Consider the following 13,099-nt stretch of genomic DNA (forward strand, 5'->3'; position numbering starts at 1 on the left):
CAGCCCTTTTCTTTATGTCTTAATGATCTTAGACACACCCCCTGCAAGCCTAGCTGCTTCTTGAAATGCAACATCCTTGAAATTCCACTTGTTCTTTACAGGCTGACATGGCTTGACTTCCTCTGTCTATAGTCTCATCATTTTCTCATCCACTCACTCCCAAAGTCTTCAGAATAAGTACACTATATTCTTTTCCCCTCCCTCCCTCCCTCCCTCCCTCCCTCCCTCCCTCCCTCCCTCCCTCCCTCCCTCCCTCCTTCCCTCCCTCCCTCTCTCTCATTTTTTCTCTCTTATACATGCTGTAAACCTTCAGTCTTCTTATTATAATAAAGAAAACAAACCCAAATGTTGAGGTTATTCACCTCCTCCTCCTCCTCCTCCTCCTCCTCCTCCTCCTCCTCCTCCTCCTCGCCAAGCCTCACGCTAGGTCTACAGATTGTGAAGCCACTTCCTTGTTTTGGTTTCTTCTCTGTGCTCCTGCTTCTATCACACAAGTGGGCCCTGATCGACACTGAAATGCCTTTTCCGCTTGTTTTTCTACCAGGTACAACTCTAAGTTCTTTTCTGTTCAAAGCAAAGACTCAAACTTCTAAACTACTGACCACTCTCTGCAGAATGAAACCCAGATTCTTTGACTCATAATTTGAGGCCCTCGGCAATCTGGCCCACATCTAACCTTGCTTATCTCCTGTTTCCTACCACTGAGCCCTGATCTCTCGGTCAGGGGGTTTTGCTTAATCAGCAGTTAAAACAATGCTTTAATTCTCAGGAAAAGGGCTGAGGGGCTTTGAATGTGATGTCACGCATATTCTCAGACCCTGGGGAGGTTTAGGAGGCAATGAACTTCCTGGAGGAAGTATGTCCTGCCGGACAGACTTTGCTCACTGTGTTTCATCACAGCAATAAAAAAAGGAACTAAGACGGGGCCACTTCCATGTATATCCCAGCCCGGGGATGATTGAACTCACAGCTCTCTCACATATTTTTAACTCTGTGTGTCACTTACAGCACTTCATATTAATACTTGCCAGCCATCTTACAATACACGTGCTTTAGTAAATCTCTAATTTATTCTGTGTGTATCTGGTATATGAGTGTGTGTGTGTGTGTATACATGTGTGTGCAGGTTCACACGTGTCTTAGTTAGGGTTTTACTGCTGTGAACAGACACCATGACCAAGGGAAGTCTTATGAAGGACAACATTTAATTGGGGCTGGTTTACAGGTTCAGAGGTTCAGTCCATTATCATCAAGGTGGGAACATGGCAGCATCCAGGCAGGCGTGGTGCGGGAGGAGCTGAGGGTTCTACATCTTCCTCTGAAGGTTGCTAGCAGAATGCTGGCTTTCAAGCAGTTAGGACAAAGGTCTTAAAGTCCATACCCACAGTGACACACCTACTTCAACAAGGCCACACCTACTCCAACAGGGCCACACCTTCTAATAGTGCCACTCCCTGGGCCGAGCATCTACAAACCATCACAACCTGCTTGTAGGTATGTGTGAAGACAAGACATTGGCGTTAAACATCAAGTGTCTTCGATTACTCCCTACTTTACTTTGTGTGTTTGTTTGGCTTTTCAAGACACAGTTTTTCTATGTGGCCCTGGCTGTCCTAGAGCTCGCTCTGTAGACCAGGCTGGCCTCAAACTCAGAGATCTGCTTGCCTCAGCCTCCCGTTTTCTGGGATTAAAGACACATGACACCACTGTCCAGTTTACTTTTTGAGAGGGGCTCTTTCGCTCAACCTGGAGCTCACTGATTGGCTAGACTGGCTGGCCCCTGAGCCACTGAGCCTCTCCTATCTCTACCACCCAGTGGTAGGCTCATAGGCGTACATTCCTTTTGCATTTGCGGTTGGTCTAACCATGGGCTTTCATGCTTTCTGGGCAAATGCTATAGACTGAGCTATCCATCCAGCCTGTAAATTGCTATTATAATTTTATTTGCTAAGAAGTTATTTTTTATTTTTTAATTAATAAAAATGAAAATTAATAAAAATATTGTATTAGTTTTCATTATGTTTGTGTGCATAATTTTTGTACATGAGTGCAGAAGCCATTAGAGGCATTGGCTTGCCCTGGAGCTGGAACTACAAGTGGTTATGAGCCTCCTGACGTGGGTGCAGGGACAAAAACTCAGCTCCTCCATGGAGCAGTGTGGGCTCTTAGCCATGAGCCATTTCTCCAGCCCAATCTCCTGATACTAAGAACACATATAGAGTTCTCTATTAATATATTTAGTAGCTGGATTGTAACTCAGTGGTTATATGTGCAAAGCTTGGATTCAATACACAAGACCAATTTAGAAAAAGGAAAAAAATACATATATGAGTGTTTTGAGGTAATGAGCGATATATTAAACTAAAATTCAGACATAAGTTCTGTGAAAATATGACTTGGGGTGCTTACAACTTGTGGAAATTTCAAGTTTCATAGACAGCTTTTAAAACAATATTTTTTTGTTTTCATTTTACACGAGTGGCTTTCCTGATTGCATGTATGTGCACCATGTGCATGCCCGCTAAAAGCAGTGTCGGGTTCCTTAGAACTGACGATAGTGAGCCATCGCACAAGTGCTGTGCATTGAACCTGGGTCCTCTAGAAGAACAGCTAATTCTCCTAACAAGTGTTGGAAGATGGCACTTCGGAGCCCAGAGAGAGAGAGAGGTCTCAGGCGGGGACCAGGTCGTCACCATCGGGACATCAATGAAGGAGGTCGTCTCAGGTGAGATGAAGAAGGTAGGTAATGGGCAGCATGGCTGGGAAGTAGGCCAGGCCAGCAGGGCTGGGCTAGGATGGCTCAGATCTGTCCTGCTATAGTTCCTGAAGCTTTTAGTAAATATAAAAGTCTCCATGTTGTTATTTTGAGCAAAGGAGGGCATAGAAAAGCCCCTACTTTGCCAAGTATGCCGTCTCTCCAGCTCCTTATAAATGACTTTTAAGTTCTTATTTGTTGATTTAAGTTTGCTTTCCAACCAATCTTCTCTCTCTCCCTCTCTCTCTCTCTCTCTCTCTCTCTCTCTCTCTCTCTCTCTCTCTCTCTCTGTGTGTGTGTGTGTGTGTGTGTGTGTGTGTGTCTGTCTCTCTGCTGTCTCTCTGTGTGTATGTATGTATGTATGCATGTATGTATGTATGTATGTATGTATGTATGTGAGGTTGAACATGGGTTTGTCATGAGATGCCTTTATCAGCTAAGCCATGTCACTGGCTCACGATGTGTATTTTATGGACAGATGGACAGGGCAGTAAGGATGATGTTATCTAACACATATGAATTCAATGTTTAACTGCTTTTTTTTCCTCTTCGAAGAAAACTGGTAGATCAAAGTCTGAAAATAAAATACATTAAACCTCAGAATATTCTTAGCTGATTTATTTTGACAAGTGTTTAAATTATTTAGCCATCCTAAATTTATTTGCAGTTAATTATTTATAATAACACACAGGAGTGCATTAGTAAATGCCTTGAAGAGTGTTTGGTAAAGGTGGGCTCTAATAATCCTGTGGCCCTGCCATTTAATTTTTGCTGACAAGTGGGCTGAGCTGCTTGAGGATAATTGTAAGGACGTTAAAGGATCAATCGTACGGGATTGATACAGGCTGACACTGCATTTGCCTTTCGAATTCTTTGTTTTGCTACTACGGTTTCCCAATACTTCTCAAAACTGCCAGTCGTTCAATAAGTTCCAGTTTGTAACTTAAAATATCATCCTTCTGTGCACTTAGGGCCGTGCGTGCCCCAGCCTTTCGAGCGCTTGCCTCCTAATAGCAGCACTTTGGAATGATGCTCTGTCACATCCCAAAACTCCAGACATTTTTTCCTTTTACTTGTGCCTGGAAAATCTTCAAACCACTTACGTGTTTGTACAGTGATGTAATAACATCCAGTGAGGATTTCAAATATGCACCAACCCTGGGCGACTGAGACCGGCTGGCTTCCCCACGAATGTTGCCCTTTGCTTTCCCCTCTTTGACGTTTTTCAGTAGAAGCCATTGAGTGTATTCCTCTTCTCTGAGGAAGAGTTTAGTAAGGAAAGTTACATTAAGGCCTTCCCAGAATCTGTTGGCCTCAAGAAGAAAACTAAAAATACATTCATTATCTCTGAGGGTGGACAACATCCAGCAGGAATGGCCACTCTGAGATGATGCATTGCTAATAAACACTGGGACCAATTCTGAGGCTGGTTAAAAAAAAAGAAACTAAAAACAAAAAACTAAAGAACCCCAGAAAGTTAAATCTTTAACACAGGAGGCTGAGGCAAGAGGACTTATGTGACCTGGAGGGCAGCCTAAGCCTTAGAGTGAAGCTTTGTCTCAATAAACAAATAAAACTCCCACAAAAGAAAGTGAGGGAGCCATTGTGTATTGTGGCTATAAAGATCCCCAGGAGCTGGAGAGATGGCTTATTGGTTAAAAGCACTGGCTTGCTTACAGAAGGCCAGGGTTCAATTCCCAGCACTTACCTGGCAGCTGAACTCCAGCTCCAGGGGATTTGACTCTCTCACACAGACATACACACAGGCAAAACACCAATGCACATAAAGTAAGAGTAGGTAAATCATGTTTAAAAAATGACCCCAGTATCGAGAAAATCGGTTCTACTGCAGTGGGGCCCCTGTGTTTCAGTTATACCAGCATCCAGCTTAGTACTCGCTTTCTCTCCCATGTTCCCCCAGCAATCATTCCTTCCTCCCATGGTCAGAGAGCTCAATGTTAGATCCCCACACCTTTTTGTATGATTCCCACTTTTTCCTCCTCCACTTCCTCCTCTTCCTCTATGGACATTTTAGAAAACATTTTCAAAAGTAAGATGGTTCGCATATGGAGCAAAAGCTCTAAAATCAAGATGAGGATGCTGCAAGGCATTAGCTTTCACGTCTCTTCAGAGTTAAATTTTACATACTACACTTTCACTTTCCTTCTTATTTGACTTTTAGAAGTGGACATAGCGTGAGGCAAGTGGACAGGACACGAGTCGTTTCCAGTACCCCCAGAAATCTCTTTCATGCCTTCCTGAGTTTATAACATCATCATTTCCCAGGTCTGCTACAGCAGTGTTTCATGAAGTAAGCGATGTACAATGACAGAACCTTGTTCATTTGTTTGTTTAGTGGATCTGGAGGCTCATGTTTAAAACCACTGGAGGGACATTTCTCTTGTCCTTTCTCCCAGATACTGTGCTTGCACATGCTCACACACGTTCATGCGTGCACACATGTTTGCCCACTTTCTTGGAGGATGTACAGAGAAGCCGCAGCCCAGAGGAAGCCCATGCTAGAGTAAAGGAATTCAGATCCCTCTCCCTCTGCCTTCTGACCATAGATGAATTGTGCCAGCCTCCCCATTCCTGCTGCCACACCTTCCTCACCACGGCAGAATGCTCCCTCCAACAGTCTGCTGTTTTGTTTGTTTGTTTTTCAAGACAGGGTCTCTCTGCCTTGGTAGCTCTGTCAGTTCTGTCAGGCAGCTCTAGCTGTCCTGGAACTCACTCTAGATCAGGCTGGCCTCAAACTCACCGACATCCTCCTGCCTCTGCCTCCTGAGTGCCAGGCTCAAAGTTCTGCATTTTAAGTCTCATTGCTGAACTTCCTTCCCTCATAATCATTATAAACCAGCTCTGCTGTTTACCTCAGTCCCAACTCCAAGGCTGTCCCCGTGGAATGCCCTCTTCTCATGGTGCTCTTGGGGGTAGGGGGGAGATGATGGCAGCATTTTCTGTTGCCCCGGTGATTGCCAGATTTTTGGCTTTGTTGGCATTATGTTCACACTGGGGATAAAGAATGGGACAGACAGACAGACAGACAAAATGAGAGAATTCAGAATATTGTCGTACAAGAAATAGTTGTCTCTGTTGTCTGTCTGTCTTTGCACTGAGTGAACTGGGAGTTTTCAAATGATAGGAAGTTTTGCAAACTCTGTAAAGTCATCTGAAGCAGGGATGCTGACAGCGCTTGTGAAACCTACATCCAGCCAGTAGACACCCAGAGCCATACTGTGAGTCAGCAATGGGCCATAGGTTGCAGAGCGCTTATGGCCTCTCTAGGAGCCCAAAGTCTGAGCACACTTCTAAACTATCAGGATGGTTTTGTCTTTGGAGCCTTTGCAGTCACTCAAAAGCCATCAGACATGATGAGAAGGCAACTGTCTCATCCATGACCAACCTTCCCCTTCCTTCTTCCTTTTCCTCTTCTTCCTCTTCCTCCTCCTTTTTCTACTTCTTCTTTTCCAATATAATATATTGATTCTTTAGGGATTTCACATCATACACCATTATCACATCTACTTCCCGGTCTTTCCCTATTCAGGTCCCCCCATACCCTTGTGACCTCCTCTCCGGCAGAAAAAAGTTCAATTTGTGTTATCTGTATACTCAGTGGAGTGTGTTCAAACTCTTTGTGGCCTGCCCCTTAAATAGAGCTGAGTCCTTTCCCCGAGGCAGCTCGGCTGGAAGCTGTCTCTTGTGTAGATGACACTTTCGCCTCCTATCACAGATTTTAAGAATTCTCTTAAATGACTTCCTATTTTGGGGAGATGGAGTGGGGTGGAGGTAGGGGTGGTTTCAGAAGTCTTCCGTGTCCATCTTTTTCAGCCACAGTTATTGACATCACTGTCAATGTAGCTTATTTTGCTCTTTGCCTTCTAAGAGAACATGGGGTCATGGGCTTCCACATGGGTCCTGGTGTCAGTGTAGACCACAAACAGGGCTCCCAGTTACAGTAGGGACACAAGCCCAGATAAGGACCTCTGATACAGAGAGACCGTGGACATCTGCCCAGCCTTCAGTGGCCACACAGGCTGTCGACATGAACACAAACCTGGCCTCATTAAGACCATGGACCTTATGGTGGTTTGAATAGGAATGGCCTCCCATAGATAGACTCATGTGTTTGAGTGCTTGGCTTATATGGAGAGGCGCTATTAGGAGGTGTGGCCTTGTTGGAGTGGGTGTGGCCTAGTTAGAGAAAGTGTGCCACTGTGGAAGTGGGCCTTGGAGGTCAGATATGCTCAAGCTATGCCCAGTGTAGAACACAGTCTCCTTTTTCTGCCTGCAGATCAAGAGGTGCTCCTCCAGCACCATGTCTGCCTGCACAGTGCCATGCTTCCCACCAAGATGATAATGGACTAAATCTCTAAATGTATAGGCCAGCCCCAATTAAAAGTTTTCCTTTATAAGAGTTGCCATGGTCATGGTGTCTTTTCACAGCAATAAAACCCAAACTAAGACAGACCCAGACATGGCACTCGGCAGCAGCCTGCACCGTACATCACTACAGTCTCAGATAGTAGCGCAGGCCACTCACACCAGTATGGTCTCCGGGGGTGGGGGATCATGGCCCACAACATCAACACAGATTCAAACCATGGCCCAGGCCATGAACATGTGCATGTCATCAGGTCAGGTGGCAACATGGACATCGGACAGCAAGCCGGATCTTGGCTGCATCTGAGCCATTGAACCACATGTAGTCCTCAGTGGCATCGCGGGATACATTGGTCCTTCAAGGAGGTCCAATCTAGAAAATGGGCCGTTTCTCATCTCAAACCTCTGCCATTACCCAGAACTAAGGAAATCCCACAGCCAGGAAACTTGTTTGGGGGCTGAGACTGCATCTGCTTAAGCCCTGGGCTGCTGCACACCATCCTGTCAAAAACAAAACAAAACAAAACAAAACAAAACAGGGCTGGAGAGATGGCTCAGCGGTTAAGAGCACTGACTGCTCTTCCAGAGGTCCTGAGTTCAATTCCCAGCAACCACATGGTGGCTCACAACCATCTGTAATGGGATCTGATGCCCTCTTCTGGTGTGTCTGAAGACAGATACAGTGTACTTACATATAATAAATAAATAAATCTTAAAAACAAAACAAAACAAAAAAACAAAACAAAACAAAACAAAACTGGGCAACGACGTGATCCAGGGTGGACCTCAGCCCTCTCTCCGGCGGATCACTGCGATCAGGATCACAGCACTAGTCCCATCTTTCTCCACAGCGCACGCGCAGCTCCAACTCCTTCATGACTTCGGTCTCTAAAGAGGCAAGGTGAGTTGGGAGTCGTTTCTGGCCTGCTCAGCTGGCTTCTACCCAACCTGCCCTTTCTAACATGTCTCCTCAGAATTCCTCTTCACATACAACTGCCAAAGTTTCAGGCCCTTCCAATCCTGTATCTGCTGTGACACAATCTAGAATCACCCGAGAAGAGACTATCAACGAGGGATGGGCTGACTTTCAACAGGGACCATCTGTAGGAATTGTCTTGATTGCATTGACGTGGGAAGGCCCCGCCTAAAAGTGGGCAGCACCAGTCTCTGGTTTCTTGGGTTCCGGACCTGAATTCACTGAATTCTACCACAGCAACTGAATGAAACAAAGACAAGAACCTTTTCAGTCTTGCTACAGAAGTCTCCCCCGATTTCAGCAGCGCCGAGCAATTTATAATTCATTCAGTCTTCCAGGGCAAGCAGCCGGCTGGCCTCGGGTGACTTTTCTGTGCAATAACATCATGCCTTAGAAACCACACAGCAGATGCTACCTCCAATAGTAGTTTATTGAACCTGAATCTCCTGATATGGCAAAACACATGTTTAGAAGCTCCCTTTGGCAGGGGAAGAGGAGGTGAAGGTTGGGTCATGTCTCTGCCAGCTTCTTTCTATTCATTACAAGAGTGGCAACCTATAAGGCCCCACGCTACTGTGGCTGATAACACAACCTAGAGGAAAGACTACACCATGGAGTCCTTGCATGGGCAACTATGCTTTCATGTGCTACCTTTTGGCTAGTCGACAGCCAGAAAATCCCAGCAATCCTCCCGTCACTGCCCTACTTGCTTGGGGTATGCTCTGGTCTGGGCTCATACACAGCTTTCTTTCAGGGTGCTAGGATCTGAACACTGGTCTTTGTGTCTGTCTAGTAAGCACTCTCGCCCACTAAGTCATCCTTTTAGCCCAGAACTGGTTCTTAACTCGTCTCTATTACCGGAATATAAACAGATAATGATAACTCTTTGTTCTTTGAATTTGTGACAAAGAGTAGTAACCTAGTCTATTTCTGTAATCTTTGAAAAGTTAAGATAATGTCTGTTGCATTTCCTGAATACGTGGGAAGAAAGAATACATCTAAAAATATAGTGGTGTCATTGAAAGCCTGGGGGTTGCGGTCAATGGTTGTTCTTAGCACTCTAGATTTACACTGAGCATGATGCACTACACGTAACTGATGTTAAAAGGGAATGGTCTTGGTCTAAATGCAGTGTAATCCACCTTTTGGAGTCCTTCAGGTATACTTTTTACTTTTCCAATGCTGTGATCATGCCATGACCAAGGCGACCTAGAAAAGAAAGAGTTTAGGCCTTATGGACTTAGGGTTTCTGAGGGCTAACGTCCCTAATGGCGGAATGAAGGTCTGGTGTACAGAACAGCTAAGGGCACACATCTTGATCTGCAAGCAGAAGGCAGAGAGGAACACTGGGAATGGTATGGGTCTTCTGAAGTCTCAAAGCCCACCCTCCAGTGACATGCCTTCTCCAACAAGGCCACACTCGCCAATCCTTCACAGACATTTCCACCAACAGGAGACCACGTATTCAAACCTCTCTGGGAGCCAGTCTCATTTACACACCAGGGAATGCCCCAGAGACAGAACTGCAGTTTGTGTTCATCAGAAATGAAAAAGGGGTAAACCCTGTATATAAGTACTTAGGAAGTAGCCACAGTAAATTTTTTAATTAAAATTTTATGTGTATGAGCACTTCTCCTGCATGTATGTATATGCACTACATGTATTTCTGGTGCCCTTGGAGGCCAGAAGTGTTGCAGTAGTCCATTAATGCTCAAATCACCCCGACAGTGGCAGCACAAGCTCCTTGCTACCCGCCTCAATACTCTGGATTCCCGAATGAAACACACACGCACACACGCACGCACGCACGCACGCACGCACGCACGCACACGCATGTACACACACGTACGTGCACACGCGTGCGCGCGCACGCAAGCACACACGCACGCGCGCGCGCGCGCGCGCACACACACACACACACACACACACACACACACACACACATACACACACACCCTTATATTTAATATGCCTTAATCAGTTCAATGGCTGGGCCACTCCCAAACTTCCACGTTGCTAACGCCTCCCCTCAGATACTCCTGAGATATTACTTACTAAAAATCTATATTCCATCATTGCTACCCAGTGGGGGGCACCCCCTGCAGTCCCCTCTTCACTGACTCTTACAGGATTGGTGCTCTCTCTTTTGCAGATCTCAAGCCTGATCTTATCCTTTCCCAGCATGGCGATTCTCCTTTCTTCTTGCCTGTGAGTCCTAAAGTCCCGCCTCTGTCTCCCTGCCCAGCCATTGGCCACCGCCAACATTATTTACCAACCAGAACCAACTGGAGGCAGGGACCCTCAGTGTCTTATGTATGGATTCTCCTGCAATTTTGGGAACCCAGTTGGCATAATACAAGCGTTAAAGCAAACCCACAACGCGAAGAGTGTGTAGGATCTCCAGATGCTGGGGTTGCGGATGGTTTTAAGATGCCATGGGAGTGCTGGGAACCAAACTCTGCTCTTAACCACTGAGACATCTCTCTAACTCCTAAGAAGACATTTTAAATGGTAAACAGTTCAGTAGGATATCTGCTTGGACACTGCATTATTTAATGATTGAAGTGTGATTTAAAAAACCTGTAAGTATCTGGTGAAATAAATTTCCTTTTTTATTATATTTCTAATTATGTATATGTGTTTACCAGTAAAGGCCAGAAGAGGGCATCCGATCCCATGAAATTTGAGTTGTAGGCCTTTATGAGCCCATTTGACTGGGTGCTGGGCCCCAAACTTAAATCCTCTGCAAAAACACTAGAGCTGTTTCCAGCTCCTAAGTATCTGCCCGGAATAAAGCATACAGCAGAAGAGAGAGGTTAGGCATCTTGTAAAATTATCCATGTGGGGCTGAAGAGATGTCTCTGTGATTAAGGGCACTTCCAGAAGACCTAGGGTTCAATTCCCAGCAGCCACATGGTGGTTAACGCCAGTTCTAGAGTATTTGATGCCCTCTCCTGGACTCTGCAAGGCATTCATTGCATGTATATGGGACATAAGACTTACATGCAGGTAAAACACCTGTACACATTATATAAAAATAAATTGTTGCAAGGTAAATTCTTCAGAGGACACATGGACTCTTTTTAAATTAAATTAAATTAAATTTGTTTTACTTATTTGCATCCCACTCACTGCCCCCTCCCAGTCTCCCCCTTCCATAATCCTTCTGCCCTCCCCTTCTCCTCTGAGCAGATAGTGCTCCCCCCCACCCCCGCTTCCCGTCTCTTTACCCTAGCACGTCAAGTCTCTGTGAGACTAGGTGCTTCCTCTCCCATTGAGATCAAGGCAGCCCAGCTAGAAGAACCTATCCCACAGACAGGCAACAGCTTTTGGGATAGCCCCCACCTCAGTTGTTCTAGACCCACATGAAGACCAAGACGCACATCTGCTACGTTTGTGTGGGGAGGCCTAGGTCCAGCTCTTTGTGTAGTTTAGTTTCTGAGAGCCCCAAAAATCCAGGCTAGTTGACCCTGTTGGTACATGAACTTTCAAAACCAATAGAAAATCAGTCTTTTTTTCACCAGCTGCAGGGCTACACAGGAAACATAGCTAAACCTTGTAGTCACAATCTTTACTATTTCTGGTTTTTTTTTTATGAACGAAAGCCACGTTTGATTGACAGTTAGCAATTAGCAATAAGCAGAGCTACAGAAGCCAAAGAGCAAGGTTAGTGCGCTGTGGACTTTCCCAGAGCTGTGGACTGTGACGGTCTCTGTCGTTGCTTTGTCGGTGTTGGGGTCTGCATGCTGGGCTCTTAGGTCAGAGTGGCGCCTTGGCGTCAGTTGGCGTCAGTTGTGCTACAGTCTGGGACCTGTTACAGAATATTTTAAAAACTGCCTAAGTTGTCATGGATAACAAGTTAATCAAAGAACAATGAAATACTTTATAAGAACAAAACGTAAAGCGGTGTTTTTAATATAGCAATATTTCTTGATATTGTTTTAAAACTGATAATAGAATTAGCTGGGAAAAAAAAGTTGGGATAGCCACGGTTGTAAGGCCAGACAGATCTATTGTTAGATCAGACAATAAAGAAAAACAATGGCTAAACTTAAAATCAAAAGCCTCTTCAGGGATTGGGGATTTGGCTCAGTGGTAGAGCGCTTGCCTAGCAAGCGCAAGGCCCTGGGCTCGGTCCCCAGCTCCGGGGGCGGGGGGATGGCAAAAGCCTCTTCAGATGATTTTCTGTCCCATTAAAAACTGTTTATTACCTTTTTAGGTTAGCATGTAAAGTAGTAAGCTTCGTCATGGCCTCTTGCACGTGCATCCCTAAACTCTTATTTACTGATTACTATTTTGTCCACGTCGGTTTTCTTTTTCTTTTTCGTTTCACTGTTTATCTCGGAAGTTGTGTGCCCTTAGGAAGAGGTGTTCAGACCACATCTGGGAAAGAAGAGAAGTCTTTTAGGGCAGTGGGTGGGCAAGAAGGGGCGATAGATGGAGTGGGGCTAGGCAAAAGGCATGAACAGTGTGCAGGAAACTCTAGTGTCTTCTCTTTAGATAGTAAGGCGGTCTGGACTTTTGTTTGCTTGTTTATTTGATTTGTTTGTTTTCGAGACAGGATCTTTCTGTGTGGTCCTGCTTGTCCTGGAGCTCACTCTATAGACCAGGCTGGCCTCGAACTCAGAGATCTGTCTGCCACTGGGATCAACGGCATGCACCACTGCCATCAGGTGCTCATTTGGTCTTATGTACAACCCCTTTTCTTTTTCTGAGCTAAGCTGTAAGTACTTCAAGGATGAAATCAAAATGCTTTAGTTTTCTGTCCCCTTTGCCACATGGCCTGGGATCCTTAGCATAGTAGGTATTCTAAAAATGTCTACAGAGGGAGGAATTACTAGGTGAAGGTGCCTTGAATCCATAGCTTGAACACTAGAGATCAGCACATCTGGAATTGTAGAATGCACGACATTTGCACTCAACCAATGCCTGGCTGGTTGACTTTGGATCATTCTACCCTAAGCCGAGTGTGTCGATGTAAG

At 45.3% G+C, this 13,099-nt stretch overlaps 1 long non-coding RNA gene across 1 annotated transcript; it reads left to right on the plus strand.

Annotated features, from left to right (window-relative positions):
• Nucleotides 1-426: 426 nt before the first annotated feature.
• LOC148004138 (uncharacterized) lies at nucleotides 427-11,227 on the plus strand. The gene is made up of 3 exons (XR_015627683.1): nucleotides 427-544; nucleotides 2,480-2,739; nucleotides 10,270-11,227. It is a non-coding gene; the product is annotated as an uncharacterized LOC148004138 (long non-coding RNA).
• The last annotated feature ends 1,872 nt before the right edge of the window (nucleotides 11,228-13,099 follow it).

The sequence above is a fragment of the Rattus norvegicus genome, chromosome 8 (genome assembly GCF_021556685.1).
Source record: "Rattus norvegicus strain SHRSP/BbbUtx chromosome 8, alternate assembly SHRSP_T2T, whole genome shotgun sequence".
NCBI classification, from domain to species: Eukaryota; Metazoa; Chordata; class Mammalia; order Rodentia; family Muridae; genus Rattus; species Rattus norvegicus.